The following is a 23,875-nucleotide window of genomic DNA, read 5'->3' as shown; positions in this document are numbered from 1 at the left end:
GTGGATTAGCAGAGTATAGATGCTTACTTGGTTCCTTATATTCAAGCAGACACCTGCCAACATGGTAGCTTATGGTGGATTGATCATAAATTTGGTCATTCTTTTCCAGTTTGAAAGTCCCCTTATTTCAAAAGTTTAGGGCTGACCACAGCCTAGAGCTGAAAAGCATATTCAAGGCTGGAAGCTGAGCAGAACTTATGGTATCAAATCTGTACCTTCCTGCTTCAGTAGCTTTGAAAGGAGATCCCAGTTAATGAAATAGAGTGAAAAAGGAATAATGTACTTTTTGGGGGTACTTTTACTGAGGTGTGTGTAATTATATCATGTAAATGTATTTACAGTAAAAATGTACAAATCTTAAATTTTGAAAAATTTACGTATCCGGATTAAGGCATAGAACATTTCCACCACTCTAGAAAATTCCCTTATGCCCCTTCCCAGTCTATACCCCCACCTCACCCTAGGAAGTTTCTGATTAATCTCCCAAATTTGCTTTGCCTGTTTGCCTATTTTTGAAATTCACATAAATGGAATCACATAGTACGGATTTTTTTGTGTCTGGCTTCCCCACTGCCCGCCAACTCACTGTCCCTGAGATTGATCCATGTTCTTTCATGCATCAGTAGTTCATTCCTTTTTAGTCACTGCTAAGTCAAATTCTATTGTATAAATATACCACAACTTGTTTATCCATTTTCCTATTGATGGATATCATATTGTTTTCAGTTTCTGACTACCATGCATAAAAGCGCAAGGAACATTCTTCTACAGTTTACTTTGTGGACATCTGTTTTCATTTCTTTTTGGTGAATACTGAGAAGAATTGCAGGATCATAAGAAATATTTGGCATTTTAGGTTTTTAAATTTTAACCATTCTAGTGGGTGTGTAGTGTTATTTCATTGTGGTTTTAATGTGCATTTCCCTAATGACTAATGATGTTGAGCATATTTATATTTTCTTTTGTGAAATATCTGTTCAAGCCTGTTGCCCATTTTTGGGGGGTTTTCTTTTGAAAAATTACTTAATTGTAGGAGATCTTTATATGGCCTGAATACATATCCTTTGTCAAATATGTATGCGTTTAGTGTCGAATTTGTATCCTGTCCTGGCCTTTTATCTTTGTACTTTTGCTTTATTCTTAAGTAGTTGCTCTGGAGACTACAATATATCTATCTAACTTGCTACAGTATATCTTGGGTTAATATAATACCACTCTATGTATAATGTACGATGATTACAACAGTATATGGGCTTCCCCCGCTAGCCAAAAATTCTCTTTGCACCACTTTGCTTTTAGGAAAGACCTACATTAGTACCTATTTTCACTAACCAAAACAGATCCAAAGGGGATTTTCACTTTTATGAAAAAAAGGCAAAATCAAAAATAAGTGTTGAGCTTTTGTTTTGCAGTGAGCCATTTTAGCGGCCAAGCGTACTGTGTGTTTCAGGTCTTCCACAGCAGCCGAAGCAGATGATGCAATTCAACCTTTGACGTGGAAGAAAGTGTAGAGGTTAGTGATCTGCCTGTCCTGGTGGATTCAGAGGAGCTGTTACTAGGTGGTTAATAGCTGACCCTCTTCGTCTGTCTCCTACGCCCCAGTCCCCTGTACCTTCCACCACTCCACCTCCGACAACTCAGGCTAACACCCCATCATCACCACCACCACCTCTCAGCCTTCCACTGTGCTCACTCTCTTCCCAATGCTGGTAAGTGAAACCACGCTGTAGAGACATGATTTCTACCTTGTCTAGGCTGTGTATTTATCCTATCATTCCTGCTTTTACTATACGGTAGTGTTATTTTAGGGTTTATGTGTCATTTGGTATGATCGGTAAGTTACTTTTTGGGTCTGGGAGCACTCAGAAATTTCTTCCATATAAATGAACAGTAACTGCTTCTTTGCTTTACGCCATTGCCCCTTAAGAAACATTTCATAGGAACGTTCTACTTTTGGATAATGGGGGAAACCTGAAATTCCATTTGCCTTCCCTGTCCTTTTTGAAATTGCTGTCATATAAATTGCTACTACATATGTTACAAACCCCAAAATACAATGTTGTTCCTTTTTTCATTTTTTGCAGGGAAAGATTCACCCTGAGCTAGCATCTGTTGCCAATCTTCCTGTTTTTGTTTTCTCCCCAAAGCCCCAGTGCATGGTTGTACCTTCTAGTTGTAAGTCCGTCTAGTTCTTCTATGTGAGCTGCCGCCACAGCATGGCAACTGACAGATAGGCGGTGTGGTTCTGCAATCGGGAAATGACCCCAGGCCTCCAAAGCAGTGAGCGTGCCGAACTTTAACCACTAGGCTATCAGGGCTGGCTCACGATGTTTTTACTTTTACTTTAAACAAATATCTCTAAAAGAAATTGGGAAAAAATAGTCCATATTATATGTTTACCAACTCACTTACCGTTTCAGGCACTTTTTAAACCTTCATATAGAACCAAATTACCAATTTTCAAACAATCATCATTTCGCTTCAGCCTGAAGAACTTGGTTTAGCATTTCTCACAGTATAGGTCTGCTCTCGATGGATTCTCCGAGCTTTAATTTACATGACAATGTCTGTATTTCATCTTTGTTTTGAAGGATATTATTACTGGATATATAGAATTCTGGGTTGACAAACCTTTTGTTTATTTATTTTTTTTGGAAGCAGAATTGCATTGTTTTCCTTGAGAAGTCAGCCATCATTTTTCTTGTCCTCCTTTATATTGTTCATATGTCTGCTTTTAGGATATTCTCTTTATCTTTGCTTTTCAGAATTTGTTACTATATGCCTGTAATGTGTGGCCATTGTTCTTTCAAATATTTTTTTTCTGATCCAATCTTCTTCTTCGAAGACTCTGCTTGACTATATGTTTGACAACTTGATACTGTCCCATAGATCATTAACGGTCTGTTCAACTTTTTCTTTAGTCGTTTTTTCTTTTCCTTTATTTTGGATAAGTTCTTTGTGTGCTAAATTCAACATCAGGGCCCCCTCAGAGACAGTTTCTGTTTACTGATATTTTTCCTGAATGTAGCTCATACCATCTTATTTCTTTACCTATCTCGTACGATTTGGTTGAAAACCGAGCAATTTAGAAAATATATTACAGTAAAACTCCAGATTCTGATTCTTCTCCCCTGAAGGTTGCTGTCATTTAGTGGTTTTTGCTGTTGCTGCTGTCGTTTTTGGAAGTTCCCTGGACTTTAATCTGCACAGGCTGTCTCCTGCATGATGTCAGGCAATTGTTTTGTTTCTTAAATTCTTATTTTCATTTTATTAGCCTGGCTTCCTAGGCGGCTTCTGTGTCTGCACGGCTCAGTGGTCAACCCAAGACTGGTCAGAGGTTGTGTTTAAACAGCCCCAGCCAGCAGAGCTGCTACCCTCTGCCGATGGGTCTGTGTGTGCAGCAGGAGCTTGTTCAAAGTCAGGCAGCTTGCAAGTCTGCCCTGGATTGCACTTTCTCTTGGGCCCTCTTGGTTTCCCCTGTGGGTGGGGATCTTATCTGGACCTACCCAGCCTGGGGTCTTATCTAGGCCTTCTGTCCTGCTCTCATTTCCAGGATCTCCTCGTTAAATGGATGTCTGCGTGGTCTGCCAGTCTGCTACTCGCCCCAACTGGGCCTGCATCCTCAGGCTACGAGAACTGTGGGGTTCCCCTTTTATTTCCTACCAGTTTTGCTCCTCTTACTGACAGTCCCACTGGGCATGAGTGAGCCTCTCTAGCAGGGAAGCAGCTGGTTTTCCGGGTTGGCCCCGCACTGGTAGAATCGCCACGCTGCCCGAGCTGGAGGGATGGTGACAGCAGCCCTGGCAAGAATGCCGCAGATTTCATCTGTTCTGACACAAAGTGTATCAGTTTTTTTTAATAAGCAAACACTTCTCAATTTGTCGTTTGCCTTTACTTAGTTTCCAAAGCCCTGAAATGGTTATTTTGCCAATTTTCTCCAATTTTATAGTTGCTTTCTGGGGAAGAAGATTTACTGACTTCTTTATTCTATCATAGTCAGAAATCTTGCCCTCACAGATGTTTCTTTCTTTCTTTTGGTGAGGAAGATTGGCCCTGAGCTACTATCTGTTGCCAATCTTCCTGTTTTGCTTGAGGAAGATTGTTGCCGAGCTAACATCTGTGCCCATCTTCCTCTATTTTGTATGTGGGACATGGCCAGCCACAGCATGGCTTGATGAGCAGGGTGTAGGTCCATGCCCAGGATCCGAACCTGTGAATCCTGGGCCACCGAAGTGGAGCACACCAACTTAACCACTACGCCTGGGGACAGCCCCCGCTGATGGATATATTTTGACAAAGGATAGGAGAGGCAGAAAAAGATAAAGCATGATGCAGCTACTGGGAACAGTATTCCCTGTCATTTATAAACCTGTAACCAAACCACCAGGCTGTTGGTTCAGAAGCTTAAACGTCCTTGAATAATTTTTTTAACCATTGACTCAAAGGTGAAATGTGTTTAATGATATACGTAATCATTGTGCCATGAGAGTTAAATATCAGTGATAAAGAATTCACAGAAAAATAGATAATTATTCACAGAAAAATATATACAATTATTAACACCTTACCTAGCCCAGAAAATTGTTAGATTTTTCTTATCATGAGATTGATTATAGATCCTGGAAGACTATCTAGATCAACATTTTTCCTTGATACTCCATGTAGTGATAACTGACACCATCCTAACTCATTCCTATTACGTGGTAAATGTCCTGTCCCTTGCTTCCTCATTTCTGTATGATATTAGGGACATAAAGAAGTTATTCCCTTTATCCCTGCTCCAACCCTCCCAAAACTTTCCTAGGACCCCCGATTCCCTTAACTACAAGCAGAGCTCTTTCCTTCAATAAGTGAGGACAGGTAGCTAACACACAGGGGTGACCCCTTATCAACCCATTGCCATGTGGTTGCAACACAGCCTTCCCCACTTGTGTGAAGAAAGCAGTTTGTGGGAAACCTGAAGGCCCTGGCCCTGAGGAAATAGGAGAGAAAAGGCATGCTCCTGGGCATCAGGAAGCTGGCGCCATTTAACAGGAGGCTTCTCTGACCTCATTCCGCCTTATATCACCCATCCGCCTTACATCACCTGGCTCACCTTCCTCCAAGCTCTGGCAAGCAGGGCTGCTCACCGCCGGCCTCCAGGCCAGTGTGGAAATCCCCACTTGGAGAGAAATCCCAAAAGAGCCCTAGGGCATCCGAGGGCCCTGAGGGGCTGTGGGGAGGTGAGGGGTGCCAGCCTCTCCAAATGTCGTCCCCGGTACTTGGTACTTGGAACAGCAATTGAGTTGTCTAGAGACCCACTGATTTTCGGTAAACTTCCGCTAGGTCTCCTGTGACATTTTTTTCTCGGCTCAAGGACTGCACTAATTAAGCTTTACCCTTTGTATTGTCATTTGTGTGTTGTGTGTCCGTCACCAGATTTCAGGTGGGGTGGGGTGGCATCTCTTCTGATGCTATTTTCCTTCCTATATCCCTTCCCTGTTTCTCTGCAGGCCCAGCTTTTAACATCTAGCATGAACTCATCAGACCAATTTTATCTGTTGTTCCAAATAGAATATAAAATATTCTGGCAACTCTCAAAGGCAGTGTTTCTCCATCGTGACTGCTCATTAGAATCAGCGGAGGAATTTTTAAAACCCAGGCTGCTCTTGAGACCAATGAAATCAGACTCTGGTGATGGGATCCAGGCGGCCAGTGCTAAGAAACAATGCTCTCATGGAAAGTAGAAGCTTTATGTAGCAAGCTAATGTTTGTCTTTACTATTTTATCTTAAATCAACATTTCCCACATCCTTCAGGGACACATTCGAATATTAGTTGGCAGAAGGAACAGCAATGCAGAAACTGAATTATATCATGCTCTCATTGCAGTGTGTCAATATATCTGAGGTCATGTTGGCCAAATGCCCCTCAGTGTCCTTGTATTCAGCAGCTTCTTTGGTGACTGAAGGCCTAGGAGAGGTTTGCCTCATGAGAGCAAATAAGAAAAAAAACCCTGTCGATGTGAAGCATGTCAGATTTCAAAGGCTGCTGGCCCATTATGTAAAATGCAATGACACATTAGTACAAATATTTACCTTCGCCTGGCTCCCCTGGAGTCTTTGTTCTCATTTAAACACCGAATGGCCATTGACTTCTTTTCAAAGAGAAAAAAGGAGAGTGATAAATCTTTCACTACCTTCTCCACACAAATTTTCTTTTTGAGATTGAGATTTTCCACCCTTGCTTTTTCTACGACAAGATCACCACTATTTCAAGTTCTTGGTTCATTTCTCTAACCTCAGAGACAGATGCAGCTTGCTCTACACCGTGGACAGAAAGTTGGCTAAAAAACAAAAAAACAAAAAAACAGCAAATATTTCTCAGATATTTGTCGAATCTCAAACGTGCACCAACCAACTTTTGAGTTTTCTCCTTTGAACGAGAAGATGAGTGGAAGAGCGAGGATAAGTTTTAAGGACCTGTAGGAATGCTTTTAGCACTGGTGCTTAGAAAGGTACTGGCAAAGGGTATGAGGCCATGGACGCTGTGCAAAGCCTGCAGCTCTGTGCTTGGTGGGGCGCTCCTCTATTTTTGATAGGGACGGCATCAGAGAGTTAGCCATCGGGAAGAATTTCCTGGCATGAGAGGGGCGAGAGGTGAGACTCCATCATTGGGTAGAATTTTAGCAATTCCATTTTAGAATTTTTTCTCGGCAGGGAGGGAGGTTGGGTTTTTTTCTTTTTTAAAGAAAGACTCAGACTGATTTCTAGATGTGTGAAATCTTATTCTTGAGACAAGAATTTAACAACTCCTGAGAGTTCCTGTTAGGCCTGTAATTCTAGAAGACATTATGTTCAGGGCAGTTTAAAGCAAAAACATTCAACTTTGCTTATTTCAAGACTTAATACGTGTGCCAAGTTTCCCCATCTTTTACAAGTTTGTTAGATATGTTTCTGTACTCATTAGAAAGAATAAATGATAACTTGGACTAGAAGGCTCAGGGCCACCGCATATGACATGCGTGTTGTACAGTACCAATGCCAGGGGCCCCATAACTGAGACTGCATTGGGGGTAGTGTTCTCTGGAGCTGTGAATTCACTGGTCCTGGGGAAGAGCCTGAGCTTCATGCCAGTCATGGCAGGGTGGAATCACAGTTAGCGTTGCCTGCCTACAATTTTCAATTGCCTAGGTATTTAAGGTTCTTCACTGCTTTTATTTTAAAATCTAGTCTATATATCACTAATTTAGTCCATGTTAGGGGACATTGCATACATGTAGGAGGAAAATCCAGTGGTGTAATAGAAAAAGATGCTCTGATAACACATGCATCATTTCTTTCGGCAATAAAATTCCTACTAGGAAAGGTCAGTGGATGCGTTGGTCATTGTCTCAAATTGTCCTCTTCCTGTCGATAGCACCATAGCTATTTTCCCAGTGGAGGTCAGAAATATGATTTGCCTTGTGGAATAATCTGAGCCAGAAATGATTATTATTACTGTTATTTTCTCTTAATCCATCTGGTCATTCCCGTTGTGAAATACTAGCTTAGCACTCCCCAAGAGTCACAGGAAAGTGGAGGAATTGCTTGGCTTGGTTCTCTGGGGTGAGCATCACTTGCCGTTGTCATACTGAGGGTTGTCTCTCAGCCCAATCACCTGGACTGCACATGGTTCTGAAACTTGGGTGCCCCTTGGACTCTCCCAGAAGTAGAGGAGATGGTCCACCCAGTGCAGAGCCAAGCTGGGATGGTGTAGATATGGAGGGTGCTGTGCTTTTAAGAAGTGACAGGAAGATTCCCAAGCTAATGGGCTATTCCTGGGTCCCTTCTGTAGGAGGATTTGCTGGATGGTTATGCTAGTTCACACTGAGTATTTGAAGACCTTCACTCACATATTTAATGGTTTACGAGCCTGTAATATTAAAAAGACTAGGCTAAGTGTAGAATATAATGTAAGACACAAGTTTTCCCCATTCCAGGAACTTATAACCTTGTTGAGGGAAAAACCATCCATGAAATTGTTAAACACCAGCATGTTGGAGGATGTCCCCAGGGTGGTTTGGAGTGATCAGGCAGATGCTGTGGAAGAAGCAGGTCTTGAGTTGAACCTTGAAACTTGTACAGAGCATTGCTAAGTGGAAGGGAGGGAAGAACGTACTCTGCATAGTAGTGGACTACAATAGCTTGGACCAAACTGGGGTTCAGAGTTTCGTGCCAGGAAACTGGAGCCATTGTAGTGACTTCTACACGTTTGTTCAAGGATTTAGCTGATGTTGTGCCTTGAGACCTAGTAAGGCTTTGGACTTTCTCTAGAATATGTCCTCGGATGCGTGGTAGGACCGTTCCAATGTGTTGGACCAGCACTGTACTGAAGGCTGGATGCTCTGGATCATAGATGGCAGAAGACAGCATGACAGAGTAGGACATGGGGAGCTGTTTCCACTGTTTGTTATGACTCTTACTAATAGCATCCTGCTCGCTGTTTGGCTTGGCCTGGTTTCTTTTGAGCTCTGTGCCTATCTGTGGGTTGAAGGTAATTTGTGGCGTTACTGCTTTATTGATCTTTTCCTCTCCTGAGAGAGAAAATGTAATTTAGAGCTTGAGATTATTCTGGATTATCCTGGATTATTCTGGTTTATTCTGCAGCTTCATCTCAGAAATCCAAGCTGGCTCCTCAAGGATGAAGAGACAAGGCCCTCTCTAGCCAGGGTTCCTCAGACTTCAGTGTGCCTATGACTTGCTTGGGGATCTTATTTAAAAGGTCCTGATTCATTAAATCTAAGATGCAGCTCAATATTCTGCATTTCTAGTAAGGCCTGAGGTGATGCTGATGCTGAGGGTCTGAGGACTACTCTTAGTTTCAAGCCTCAGGGCATAGTACGGATGATTATGGCAACAGAGTGGCCCAGGAAGGTTGAGTGTGGGAAGGAGCAGGATGGAATGGAAATACTTTTCATATGAGATTATAGCCGCCCAGGCTCCCACATAGACTTGACAATGAGTCATGGTCACTATCCACCCAGACCTTTGCTTCGCATTAGAAGGTGCTCCCCTAAGACATGCCCACGCTGAAGCCTCAGGAATACCATGCTTTTCCCATGAAAAGCCCAGTGAAGAAGCTTGTAACTTCCCAGCGGTGAAAGAGACAGGGAAGCCAAATCCTCGGTGGGTTTCGCCTTTTCCCCTCATCAACTGCATGGCTAATTGGAAGGCGAATCTGGTGGTTCCTTCCACTCTATTCAACTCAGTGGGTGTTTATGGCAAGTCTGCTCTGGGTCTAACACTGTGCTAAGTATGTGGATTTCTGATGAAGGGTGAAAAGTGGTCTCTGCTGTCCAGGGACTTGCTGTATTATTGGGAAGAAGAAAACAGAACACTGACAAGCAGTGAAAGAATAACATGAGACAGCAGGGCTATAATTATGTGCTAAATTGAATATAATCAAGTGCCAAATCTATGACACAAGCAGTAAGTGCTGTGAAAAATCAGGGAGAGTTTGGATATTGGCTTGGCTCCCTGAAACTCAAATTATAGTTTTCAATCGAGAGCTCTATTGTTTGATTTGTATTGGGGTTTTGGAGATCTTGTGGATACAGAATTTGGAGCTACTGGGTGAGAAAGGGAAGGGCAGAGTCCAGCACAGAAACACAGTTCGCTTGTTTCAGGTACTAAGACCCCCACCATGAATGCAAATCGCACCTCCCACCCCAGCCTTCCCATCCCCACAGTGAATGAAGCATTTCTTTAAATGAAACCACCCCTAGATAATGAGATCATTGCTGCACTGTGCTGGGTTTGACTGGACACTCCCACAGCTTGTCGGAGATTCCGACCTAGAGTGAGTTCTTTCCATAGATCATGAATAATAATGGGGCTTAATGGGAAAGGTCATCGTGGAATCTCAGGGCAGATACCTTCCAGTTTATCGATAGGGCAGACAAAAGGAGAAGGGGCTGGGAAAGGCCCTCAAAGGCACAGAGAGAGCGCCTATCTTTTATCTTGTCCGTGAAAGCCCTGTGGAAGAACAATGCCATTCAGTACTTACATAGCACTTTAAACTCTTTCATAAGCAGCAGCTGGTAAGGTCTTGCATGACACCCCTGGAGAGCAAATGCACATTGGTCTTCCCTGATTTCTGAGAGTGAATCATGGGCACGGAGCCTTTATGTGTCTGGTGGAAACACTCATGCATCCCTTGGCCTGCCAAACTGGGGGACTGGGCCAAGCCCACATGGCCAAACCTATCAGGTGACTTAGCTGTGTCATGCATGAACCAAACACCAATCCTCCACACCTCTCAAGGTCAGGAACAAATATCAGGTTCTCTGAATTGTCCCATGGAACACCCCTCTCCCAACTGGGACTGAGGGCAAGTTAGCACCTCTCCTGCCTGCCCGCTAGTCAGGTTAGGAGACTCACTCCCAGTTTCCTTCAGAGATCCTCCTCAGATGCTCTCGCCTGTCTGCACTGTGTCTTTTTTTTTTTTGTGAGGAAGATTGTCCCTGAGCTAACATCTGTTGCCAATCTTCCTCTTTTTGCTTAAGGAAGATCATCACTGAGCTAACATCCATGACAATCTTCCTCTATTTTATGCGGGATGCCACCACACAGGATGGCTTGACGAATGGTCCTAGGTCCACACCCGCCCGGGATCTGAACTTGTGAACCCTGGGCTGCTGAAGTGTATGGCACGAACTTAACCACTATTCCACCAGGCCAGCCCCTGTGTCTTGTTTTCATATCCTTTTCTGGACGAGTAGTCCAAGAGTTACAGAACCTCTTGTTGAATGCTTCCTGTGTGGACATTCCCGAAGCGATCTGTTTCATGCTCACTTGATATCTGAGACCGATTGTGGGGGTGCCTCAGGCTAGACTGAGGCAGGAAGTGTGTGCTTGTAAACTTTGGATCACACCAGCAGCTGTTTCCACTGATGGAAAAGACTGACAGGAAATGGCCAAAACTTATCTATAGGCTGAACTTGAAAGAAACCGTTTTCACTTGCTGGTCTTACCTTCTCTATCAAGAATCTTTGGAGGCCCAACAGGTTCCAGTTGGTGGCCCAGAGGCCAAGTCTGGCCCACAGATGTATTTTCTCTAGCTGGTCTTGTGGTTTGTAAAAATCTGAATTACTTTTTAACATTTTTAAATGAACTTATTTTTATATAAAAATTGGGATTTCTGGCTTCTCTTGAAAAAACTTTGAGGAGCTGGCAACCCTGGGCCCATCTTCTGCTTGGAAACGTTGACCTGAAGCTGCAGAGCGAGCCCCTTCTCTTCACTCTGTCCTGCCCCCTCGGCCCACTGCCCCCATTTCTTCACTAGCCCGGGCCCTGTGAGCATTTGGGTTTTTGACCTTGATGAGTCGCAGATACAGCCTGCATTTATTTCATCTTGATATTAGGGGTGCTGTGCCTAAGACAGACAAGAGATCAGGGTAGGTTTGGCTAGTAGTGATTCAGGAAAAGTAGAATGTTGATTTTTGGGACAGCTCAGAAATGCTCCAAACTAGAGGCAGAAAAATAATCTCTGAGTGCTTCTCAGATCGTCTGTGGAGAAGGACCAGTTTGTTTTCCACTTTCCAATTCACCACAGACCTGTAGTTTCGTAAAATACAACATACGTGAATTCCTAGAAACACAAAAGAAATAGAAGACACACAAAATACAAGGCAAATTTTATGATTAGAGTCTACAGGCATAAAAATTATTTTAATAAATGTGATCAGAATAAACATAATATGGGAAAAGAGAAAATAATTACAAAGTTTATACTGTTCATTTAATGCATGCATATAAGCTATAACTATAGAGAATCACTATTATAGCTTTCTATCTCTGCAGTTATGAACTAATGAAAAGTTATGAATGAGATGGCAATTTCCCATATTAAATGTCTATATGCACGCTTTTAATGAACAGCATGTACGTTAAATTTTAAGTTTTTTTAAATGCAATAAGTAAGCATGCTTCTTGCTTGTTAATTTAGCTAGTATAGTTAAATCGACAATGACATTCCTTATGGGGAAGATGTTTCTGTGTTTTGTTTCGATAACATTCCCAGTAGAGAATCTAGTTTCACAGAGGTATCTTGACATGAATGGGAGAATAAATTTTAAAGTAACTTCAGCAAACTCAGGATATGCATTTTTAACTTTTCTTCAAAATGAAGCAAATAATACAGTATTTGCAAAATTCATCTTTAATCTTTCATTAGTAGCAAATTTGTACAATTTATCCTGCAAAGTTAAAGTTAAAATTAATTTAACTTTCAATAAAAGGAATGGATATCAGATCCATTAATTTCCTCTTCGTGAATGTTCTTATAATGGAAAGTAAAATCCAAAACCTTCTCCAAAATTTCTCAGATGTATGGCAATAACTTTGCAGATGTGTAATTTCAAGATCATCACCTACTTTATTATTGGTTGCTGTTAAATTACAGGACATCAACACTCTGTAGAAATTGTTTGTCCAAGCTTCCAACTTTTCTTTTTGCCTTTTCTTCTTATCTGCGCTTGAAAACATGTCATGTCCTTTATTTGAATGGAGTATTAAGATCTTTAAAAGTATAAAAGATATCCAACAAATAAGCATGACAGACTGTCTAATGCATATCTTTGAAATGTTAAAACTGGTTCTTTTCTTGTAGAAACACAATAGGTTTGTTCAGTTCAAATATTCCTGATGGAAATTTCCCTCTCAGGAACCATCATTGCACAGTAGTTGTTTATAATCAGCTTCCATATGATTAAAAGTAAAAAGAATGCCCTCAAATTTTACGAGTTAGCTTTTATGTACTTTACAACTTACACCAAGAGCACTTTTTAGTTCAGCCAACATTTTTGTTTTGTTTTCTTTTGGAATAAGATTTCTTGATGACGGAAGCATTCCCTTGATTTATATTGGGCACAGCTATTCCAGAATGCTTCCTGTTATGAGAGCTGTGCCATCAGAACATACTTCTAAAAATTTAAACTCCAAATCACAGTTGTTGATTAATACTTCATGGCTCTATATAGTTTAGAACTGGTTGTCTTTTTGAAAATGAAACTTAGAACACAAATTCTTCCTTTAAATCACCTTCATGTTCAAACTGCACATATGTGAAAAGGATGGACATTTTAGCAATATTTGTATATCTGTCTAGCTGCAATGAAAATTGTATTACCAGCTTTATTTGTTTTATAATTGATCCTGCATGACATTAAGTTTTGTGTCACTGGAAAATGGCCGTTGAGCCACCCTGTTTGACAAGATTCTCTCAACATTTCCAAGCAAATATCTTTTTTTTTTTTTTTGAGGAAGATTAGCCCTGAGCTAACATCTGCCACCAATCCTCTTCTTTTTGCTGAGGAACACTGGCCCTGAGCTAACATCCATGCCCATCTTCCTCTACTTTATATGTGGGACACCTGCCATAGCATGGCTTGTCAAGCAGTGCCGTGTCCGCACCCAGGATCCGAACTGGTGAACCCCGGGCCACCAAAGTGGAACGTGCACACTTAACTGCTGTGCCACAGGGCTGGCCCCCAAGCAAACATCTTTGATGCATTCGTTCATTAATATTTAAACAAAGGCATGTGGGTCTTTAGACTTAGCAACTCAAAGTGTTATTTTATAAGAAACCCACAAAGCACATTTGTTTCTGGTGGCTTTTTAATTCAAGATCCTTTCTTTTTAAAAAATGATTCTTTTGGTTTTGAATCTACCTTTTATGATTTGGATGTAAGTATTCCTTAGGTCTTAATAGTTTCATTGATTAGCCAATATGTCTCTTCAAATAACACATTGTTATTTTAGCTCTTAGGCATCAATTATGACTGCAAAACTGAGCTCCGTATACAAAGGATCATGCTTTTAACTAAAACTGGTACAACTTTTTGATCTTTATATCTTTGGACTCTTGTTTATTGTTATCACTGAGTTAGCATTATAGCTGTAATCAGGATGGGTTGATATTTTCTTGACAAAAATGTTCAGCGAAGCTTATTTTTTATCTATAAGTTGGGGTTAAAATTAATAACACCAATTTCAGTTCCCTAATATAGGTAATGAAGTTAAAAATAGATTTAAAATAGGCTTGATTAAAACTATTGTAAGAATGAATTATGTCTACAAATTTTATTTACATATGCTTATAGCATCACACTTTCTCAGGTATCTATATACAGAGAGAGATATATGTGCAAAAATATGTACTTACACTTTCTCAGATTTTTAACCAATTTTGGTGAGAGCTGACAAAGTGACCTTAAAAGTCCCATATCGTGAAGTTCCATTGAACACGATTAGTAGGCGGTTTGCGTTACATGTGACTCACCAGGAAAGGTCAACAACGTCCAACTGGTTGTATGAGATGAGTTGGGCCGTGTGAAATTGCTATAAAAGTTTCTAAATGCTTACTACTCTCAAATTCTCTGATTATCTTGTCATGGGCCCATAACGAATAGCTTGTGGATGGTCACTGGTCCATGGATAGCATTTTGCATTTAAATAGATGCCCCCTCACAGACCCCTATGAAGCTGGCATCAGTTCTCTAATATTTGCTGAGAGATGACCGACTGATAAACTACTCCTTCCTCAGTCAGAGGATAAGATTAGGGATTACATTTGGCTGTGAGTATCAAAACAAAACAAAGCAAAATAATGCAACTTATACGAGATAGCAGCTCTTTTTTCACATTAAAGGAGTCTGGCGTAGGGACTGGGGTCGTCAGGGATCGTTTGCCTCAGGGACCCAGGCTTCTTCTATCTTATTGCTTCACTGGACATGGCTTTCTTTCTCAACGTACCTCATGCTCCAAGATAGCTACTGGAACTCCAGTGTTATGTCAACATTCCAGCCAGCTAGGAGAGGCGGTGGGTGTTGGAAGAGCAATCCTTTTAAGGCACTTTCTGGAAGTTGCATGCATCATTTCTACATACATTTCATTGACAAGAGCTTTAGTTGTGAAGCCAGCCATACCTAGTTGCAACAGATGCTCTGAAACGTAATAGTTAGGGGAGTCATGCTCACCTAAAATTAGATACTCTGTTACTATGGGAGAAGGAGGAGAATGGATGCTGGGGGGTCATCCGGCAGTCTCTGACAGACTTACCTTCCGAACATTAGGATTCCAAGTAGAAATGAATGTCAGGGTTCCGTAAGGCAGCACAAACTGATAGAAGCTTCCGGCAGACGAGGCAGTGTAATTTGATCCCTTCAGTGACAGGGCCTGCCCAGGGTCTATAAAGATTTATCCAATTTAAGATTTTATAACCGACTTGCAATTTTAAGCAACCGCTTACTCATTGTGTATAGATTTCCAGTCCAGATATTAGATTAGTGCAAATGTTTTCCAAATAAAAAAATGAACAACTGGGGCCGGCCCCGTGGCACAGCAATTAAGTTCGCACGTTCCGCTTCCACGGCCCGGGCTTTGCTGGTTCGGATCCCGGGTTTGGACATGGCACCACTTGGCAAGCCATGCTGTGATAGTTGTCCCACATATAAAGTGAGGAAGATGGGCATGGGTGTTAGCTCAGGGCCAGTCTTCCTCAGCAAAAAGAGGAGGATTGGCGGCAGATGTTAGCTCAGGGCTAATCTTCCTAAAAAAAAAAAAAAGAAAAGAACGACTGTGGAAAATGGTGCACAGGAGGGGCTGGCCCGGTGGCATAGTGTTTAAGTTTGTGAGCTCCCCTTCCACAGGCCGGGGTTCCCTGGTTTGGATCCTGGTTGCAGACCTACACACTGCTCATCAAGCCATGCTGTGGTGGCATCCCACATACAAAATAGAGGAAGATTGACACAGATGTTAGTTCAGCAACAATCTTCCTCAAGCAAAAAGAGGAAGATTGGTAACGGATGTTAACTCAGGGCCAATATTCCTCACCAGAAAAAAAAAAAGAAAAGAAAGAAAATGGTGAACAGGAACCCTCACAGCCAAAGTTCAAAACCTTCCATAGGGTACTGTCTATGAGAGGTGCTGGGGATAGGGCAGTGAACGAGGCAAGTGTCTGTCATCAAAGAGCTTACAGTCTAGCAGAGGAGATAGTGAGGGGACAAATGATGGCGATATGCTATGCAATGGGCTCTGAAGGACTCTGTCAGCGTCATTTCAAAGCAAACTAAAAGACTTCCCATTGGAATCAGAATCAGTCCATCCTCGTGAAAGTATTATGTGCAGCAGGGGTTCTGCTGTTCAGCTAAAAATTACTTGAAGCCGCTTTGGACTGACATCAGATATGTTAACACGAAATTGCCAGTTTGTTTCTCCTAAATGCACCTCATCGAGTCTACATTGGAACACCCATCATCGGAGAAATTCCAGGTCTGAGAAATCCTCGAAAGGAGCCTCTTGTTTGCACCACATTGGGAGCAGAGTTCTCTCTCTGTGTAAAAAGGAAAATAAACTATGAAAAAGAGCTTTTCTTAAACCATAGACGAATGTGCTTTTATCAGTAGAAGTTAGTCACCTGTTAAAAAGCTCACTCAACTTGTTCAGGTTAGTAAATTAGAATTGAGGGATTTCTGAAACGTGTGGGTGTGGGTAAATATGTACCTTCTTGTTATAGATATTCTTGCTTATCTTAGTTTAGACTTCTTTCTTTCTTTCTTTTTTTGTGAGGAAGATTGGCCCTGAGCGAACACCTGTTGCCAATCTGCCTCTATTTCATGTGGGACGCCACCACAGAGTGGCTTGATGAGCAGTGCTAAGTCACCATCCAGGATCTGGACCCATGAACCCTGGGCTGCTGAAGGAGAGCACACGAACTTAACCACTACACTACTGGGCTGGCTCCTAGACTTATTTCTTTTGGCCAAGACCCTGCTGTTGGGGTCTGTGCGTCAGACTTCTGTAACAAGCGAAAAAACAGCTACTTTCACATATATCCAATTATTGAGTTCCCCAAACAGGGAATTTTTCTGGATTTTCCAAACTTTGTTTTTCATAGATCTTATCTTGCTTTCTTTCAAAGACTTCATTCCATTCTCACACTGTTAGTTTCTTTCAGATTGCTCTTTTTGACATCTGTTTCAGAAGGAAGCTGTTATGGAGCCTTCTTCTATTTGTGGGATTACCTCATATGTCTTTCATGAAGCCTTTCTCAATCATTTCAAATCAACTTCATTAGCTTTCCCTTCATCAGTCTCAGGGCAACTGGTTTTTGCTTCTCTCATGGAACTTCTGTCAGAGTTGATGCTGCAGTTATGCCTGGGTGTTTGTGTTGGTTTCTACTCCCCAAGCTACCCCTACATTGTAACCTCAAATCAGTGCCTTGTTCATATTCTCCCCTCATTACCTGTTTGGATTAAATCCTCCCCCCCAAATTAATATGGTGAAACTCTAACCCTCAATGTGACTGTATTAGAGTTAAGACCTTTAAGAGGTAATTAAGTTTAAACGAGTTTGCAAGGATGGGGCCCTCATCAGATAGGACTGGTGTCCTTATAACAGGAGGAGAGGATGCAAGAGACCTATCTCTGTGCACATAGGGGAAAGGTCATGTGAGGGCACATCAAGGTGTCAGCTGTTTGCAAGCCAAGAAGAGACTCACCAGAAACCCAATTTTCTAGTGCTTTGATCTTGGACTTCCAGCCTCCAGATCTGTGAGAAAATAAATTTCTATTGTTTAAGCCTCCTAGACTGTGGTATTTTGTTATGAAAGCTCTAGCACATTAATATACTACCTAACACAGTATTTTGCGAATAATTTCTAGTCAATAGATAATTGCTTATTTCTTACTGACTATGACGAATTATATTTAGAGGAAAAATTTGGTTTTATAATTACCTGAAATTCTCATACTATACAAGTCATCTCTAAGAGTTGGTTTAAATGCTTCTTCCCAACATCTTTTCCCAAGCATACAAACATACACAAACACACACGAACACACACACACACACACACAAAGCTTGGCATGAGCCATTTTGAGTGCATAGAATGGCCAGTAAATTTGCTTTTGTAATCAGAGAAAGTGCCTAACTTCAAACTGTTGATAGAAATATTAAAGAACACATATATATTTCCCTAGAATCCTACTTTGGAAGATATATGTCATCCTAGTTTATTATTTCCTCTAATGTCCATCTTTTGATGTCTGAGTCCATAACTTTTTGCTCAGTTTTTGTCATTGGAGCAGTGACTCCAGCACCTGTCGGATGGGTCAATGTGGAGGAAAGGTGAAAGGGGCTTTTAAACAACACTTATTCACTTATTCATTCACTCAATCATTCAAAACACTTCTAGAGAATTCACTCTTACAAAGCACTATTTTGGGAGCTATAAATAAAGGGGTGAAAAGACAGGGTGTGTCCCTACCTTTGAGTTTACAAACTAGTGGTAGAAAAGGCAGGCTAAATACCTATGAACAAGCAAATAAAAAAGATGGTTCTAGACAGTGATAAGTTCACTGTAATTCTAAGACCAGCCTCCCACCACCCCTAAGATACTGGTAGAAGCCACTGGGTTAAGTTTCATAGCTCTTGAGGGGACCCAATAGTCTAGCGAATGATCTCCTTGGGATCTTACTTGTGACTGATATATACCATCTTTTTCAATTTTTAACATTTTATCCTTTTGGTTAAAATATGTATCTCATTTATTTAAGTGACAAGTATCTGGGATGCTGCTGTCATAGACAGGAAATGTCAACTCACATGATCTGGAGGAGAGATCTTAAAATTAAGTCCTATTTCCTTAAGAAAGAGGTGTGTGATCTTAGAGACCCACTTCTCTAACTGCCTAGATAGATTCTCATCTATCTATTCAGGATGATTCTCGTATTCAAATGTTATTTAAAATTTGTATTTGTGAGACTTAAGGTCAAGATGGTGGTGTAGGCAGACTCTGAACTCACCTCCACCCACGAACACAACCAGGTTACAACTGTTCTTGGAAAAATTACCCCAGAGAGAGTACTGAAAACAGGATAAACAGAACCCCCACAACAAGGCACAGTCTTGACTGAGGTGAAAAAGGCAGGAATTCCTTCTGGAGAGAAAAAAAGCCACCTTCCTGAGCCGTGGAGCTTCTCAGCCAGCTAGGCGGGAGCCACCCTAAGGCATGCAGCCTTCCCTGGAGAAGTGGGGACCTGAGCAGGGGCACGTTACCGCTATAAGCATCCTTCAGACTCAGCACAACTGAGACAAGTGTCCTACAATCTGGCTTCCCTGGCTGTTAACTACAATAGGGAATACCTCCAGAAAAGTGATCATTAACGTAAGTGGAATAAAGCCAGCTCTTAAAGGGCCCACACACGAATTCACCTGTCTCAGAGAGTCACGGTCCTTTGGTGAAAACAGACTTACCTGGTAGGCTCTGAGTTCATCTCGGTGAGAGGTAGGACCTCTCCGGAGACTGACACATTGCTGGTGGCCATTGTTATGACCTAGTACAAGTGTGCTGACACAGAGCTGGCAGATGCCATTGGAGTTCTTTACCTGGCTTTTTAGCCTAGGGATCTGCCCCATCCAGGAGAGTGTGGATTTAATCTAGCTCAGCCAGGGCAGGCAACCCACCCTAGGGACTGGCCCCATCCAAAAGCAAGCCCTCAGGCTACTTGTCAGCCTGCATAGACTGGGTGCCTGGGTCCACTGCAGACAGGCGAGTGTATCTGCCTCTATGGGACAGGGCCTGGGTGAGGACCAGGTGAACTGCAGGGGCATTGGAGGAGAGGTGGGGGCCTCTGCAGTGTGGTGACTGGGTATGCTCTAGGGGGTTGGGAAGCATGCAAGGGCCAGGACTGTGTTGACAGTGTGTCTGGACATATGAGGGGTGGGGCTTATCAGTGGGAGAAAACCTGTGCTTCACAAACAGCCACAAAGGAGATAGGCTTTGACATCCAAAGCCTGAAACAATTGGGTGCACCCATGCCTAGGCCAGCTCCACTCAACTGCAAACCTAAGAGAGCTGACAACAGCCTTGTAGGCCTGAGGCCTACAGCAATTGTAAACCCCTGAGCCTAGCAACCAGCTACACTGGGTGCCTACCCATTTAACAGGAAAACTGCAACAGGAGTGTGCTGTTAGACCTTGCAGACAACTGTGCTTGGGCTCCCCAAACCTGATTTACAAACAGCAGCCAGGGAGGGAAAGCCTAAACTCTCTGGGTACCTGCAGTAAGAGCAACCCTGCCACAGCAGAAGGACACAAGTAGCCCACACAGGGGTCACTTTTGGATCATTTGGACTGGTGATGAGAGGGAAGCACACTACTGGGCCTCAAAAGATGTCTCTTACATGAGGCCACTTCCCCAAGATCAGGAGACATAGCTGACTCACCTAATACATAGATATTAACACAGAGAAAGAGGCATAATGAGGAGGCAAAGGAACATGTTCCAAGCAGCGGAACAGGACAAAACTCCAGAAAAAGAACTATATGAAACAGAAATAAGCAATCTTCCTGAGAAAGAGTTCTAACAAAAACTCATAATTATGGTCACTGATCTTGGGAGATGACTGAATGTACACAGTGAGAGCATCAACAAAGAATTGGAAAATATGAAAAAGAACCAATCAGAAATGAAGAAAACAATACTGGAAGTGAAAAATTCACTAGAGGGACTCAATATCAGAGTAGATGATACAGAAGAACGGATAGTGAGCTGGAAGAAAGACTAGAGGAAATCTCTCAAGCTGAACAGATAAAAGAAAAAAGAATTAAAAAGAATAAGAACAGTCTAAGGGACCTCTGGGATAGTATCAAGCACACTGACATTTATATTATAGGTGTCCCAGAAGGAGAAGAGAGAGACAAAGGGGCAGGGAATCTATTTGCAGAAATAATAGTTGAAAACTTTCCTAACCTAAGGAAGAAAACAGACATCCAAGTACAGGAAATAAAGAGAGCACCAAATAAGATAAAATCAAAGAGGGCCACACCAAGACACATTATAATTAAAATGTCCAAGATTAAAGATAAAGAGGGAATCCTAAAAGCTGCAAAAGAAAGGCAACAAGTAACATACAAAGGAAAGCCCATAAGGCTATCAGTGGACTTCTCGGCCAAAACCCTACAGGCTAGAAAAGAGTGGCATGACATACTTAAAGTGTTGAAAGGAAAAAAACAACAGCCAAGAATACGCTATCCAACAAGGTTATCATTCAGAATGGAAGGAGAGGTAAAGAGTTTCCCAGACAAGCAAAAATTAAAGGAGTTAATTACCAACAAACCAGATCTACAAGAAATGCTGAAGGGACTTTTATTTTTTTAAGGAAGATTAGCCCTGAGCTAACATCTGTGCCCATCTTCCTCTATTTTATATGTGGGACGCCTGCCACAGCATGGCTTGACAAGCAGTGCATAAGTCTGCACACAGGATCTGAACCAGCGAACCCCAGGCCACTGAAGCGGAATGTGGGAACTTAACTGCTGTTCCACTGGCCCAGCCCAGAAGAGACTTATTTAACTGGGAAAGAGAAGACTGCAATTAGGAATAAGAAAATTATTTAAAAAACCAAAACAAAACAGACAATAAAATTATTGGTAAAGCAAAAATATAGTAAAGGTAGAAGATCGACCATCTATGAAGATAATATGAAGGTTAAAAGACAAAAGTACTAAAATATCTATTTCAATGATAAGAGGATAATGGATAGAAACACACAAAATAAGAGAACAGATATGATTTCAAAAACATAAAATGTAGGAGGAGGGGAGTAAAAGAGTAGAGCTTTTAGAAAGAGGTCAAACTAAAGAGGCCATCAACTCAATATAGATTGCTATAGATGTAAAATATTATAAGTGAACCTCATGGTAATCACAAACCAGAAACCTATAATAAATAAACAAACAAGTTAGAGAAATGAAATCAAACATATTACTAAAGGAAGCCATCAAACCACAAGGGAAGAGAGCAAGAGAGGAAGAAAGGAACAGAGAAGAACTACTAAAAACATGCACAAAAAAAGCAACAAAATAGCTATAGATGCATTTTTATCAATGGCTACTTTAAATGTCAATGGACTAAATGCTCCAATCAAAAGGCATAGGGTGGCTGATTGGATAAAAAAACAAGACCCTTATATATGCTGCATATGAGAGACACATTTCAGAGTTAAAGACACTCACAAACTGAAAGTGAAGGGATGGAAAAAGATACTCCATGCAAATGGCAAAGCAAAAAAGAAAGCTGGGGTAGCAATACCTATATCAGATTTAATACCTATCCTTCTCAAACTCTTCCAAAGATCTGAAGAGACGGGGAAGCTTCCTAACTCATTCTATGAAGCCAACATTATCACGATACCAAAACCAGACAAGAACAACACAAAAAGAGAAAATTACAGGCCAACATCTCTGAAGAAAGTCTGTGCAATAATTCTCTAGAAAATACCAGCAAATTGAATACAATAATACATTAAAAAGATCATACACTATGATCAAGTGGGATTCATTCCAGAGATGCAGGGATGGTTCAACATTCACAAATCAATTAATGTGATAGACCATATTAATAAAATGAAGACTAAAAATCACATGATCATCTCAATAGATGCAGAGAAAGCATTTGACAAGATACAGCATCCATTTATGATAAAAACTCTAAATAAAATGGGTATAGAAGGAAAAAACCTCAGCATAATAAAGGCCATATATGACAAACCCACAGCTAATATCATTCTCAATGGAGAAAAACTGAAAATTATCCCTCTAAGAATAGGAACCAGATAATGATGCCCACTTTCACCACTCTTATTTAACATAGTATTGGAAGTCCTAGCCAGAGCAATCAGGCAAGAAAAAGAAATGAAAGGAATCCAAATTGGAAAAGAAGAAATGTAATTGTCACTATTTGCAGACGACATGATTTTATATATAGAAAACCCTAAAGAATCCACTAAAAAACTTAAATTAAAACTAAAAAACAATAAATTAGTACAGTCAAGTTGCAGGATAGAAAGTCAACATACAAAAATCAGTTGTGTTTCTGTATGCTAACAACAAAGTAGCAGAAAGAGAAATTAAGAATACAATCCCATTTGCAATTGCAACAAAAAGAGTAAAATACCTAGGAATAAACTCAACCAAAGAAGTGAAAGATCTGTATGCTGAAAACTATAAAACATTGTTGAAAGTAATTGAAGAAGACACAAAGAAATGGAAAGATACTCTGTGCTCTTGGATTGGAAGAGTTAACATAGTTTAAATTGTCTATACGTCCTAAAGCAATCTACAGATTCAATGCAATCCCTATCAAAATTCCAACAACATTTTTCACAGACGTAGAACAAAGAATCTTAAAATTTATATGGAACACCAAAAGACCCTGAATAGCCAAAGGAATCCTGAGAAAAAAGAACAAAGCTGGAGGTATCACACTCCCTGATTCCAAAGTATACTACAAAGCGATAGTAACCAAAACAGCATGGTACTGGCACAAAATCGGACACACAGATCAATGAAACAGAATCAAGAGCCAAGAAATAAACCCACATATCTATGGACAGCCAATTTTCGACAAGGGACCAAGAACATACAATGGAGAAAGGAAAGTCTCTTCAATAAATCATGCTGGGAAAACTGGACAGCCACATGCAAAAGACACTATCTTACACCATGCACAAAAATCAACTCAAAAGGATTAAGGACTTGAATTTAAAACCTGAAACCGTCAAATTTCTAGAAGAAAACATAGGAAGTATGCTCTTTGACATTGGTCTTAGCAGCATTTTTTCAAGTACTGTGTCTGACTCGGCAAAAGAAACAATAGAAAAAATAAACAAATGGGACTACATGAAACTGAAAAAGCAAAGGAAACCATCAACAAAACAAAAAGACACCCTAACAATTGGGAGAACATATTTGCAAACCATATATCATACAAGGGATTAATATCCAAAATATACAAAGAACTCATACATCTCAACAACAAAAAGCCAACAACTCAATTAAAAAATGAGGAAA

The 23,875-nt window shown here is 41.1% G+C and overlaps 1 long non-coding RNA gene across 1 annotated transcript in view; it reads left to right on the top strand.

Annotated features, from left to right (window-relative positions):
* The first annotated feature begins 1,568 nt into the window (after nt 1–1,568).
* LOC124232027 (uncharacterized) overlaps nt 1,569–23,875 on the top strand; it is a 99,287-nt gene continuing 76,980 nt past the window's right edge. The window contains exon 1 of the long non-coding RNA XR_006886750.1: nt 1,569–1,709. This is a non-coding gene — a long non-coding RNA (uncharacterized LOC124232027). The remainder of the gene's footprint in view (nt 1,710–23,875) is intronic.

The sequence above is a fragment of the Equus quagga genome, chromosome 2 (assembly GCF_021613505.1).
Source record: "Equus quagga isolate Etosha38 chromosome 2, UCLA_HA_Equagga_1.0, whole genome shotgun sequence".
NCBI classification, from domain to species: Eukaryota; Metazoa; Chordata; class Mammalia; order Perissodactyla; family Equidae; genus Equus; species Equus quagga.
Note: the sequence above shows the minus strand (reverse complement) of the source record. Positions and strands in the feature narration are given on the sequence as shown.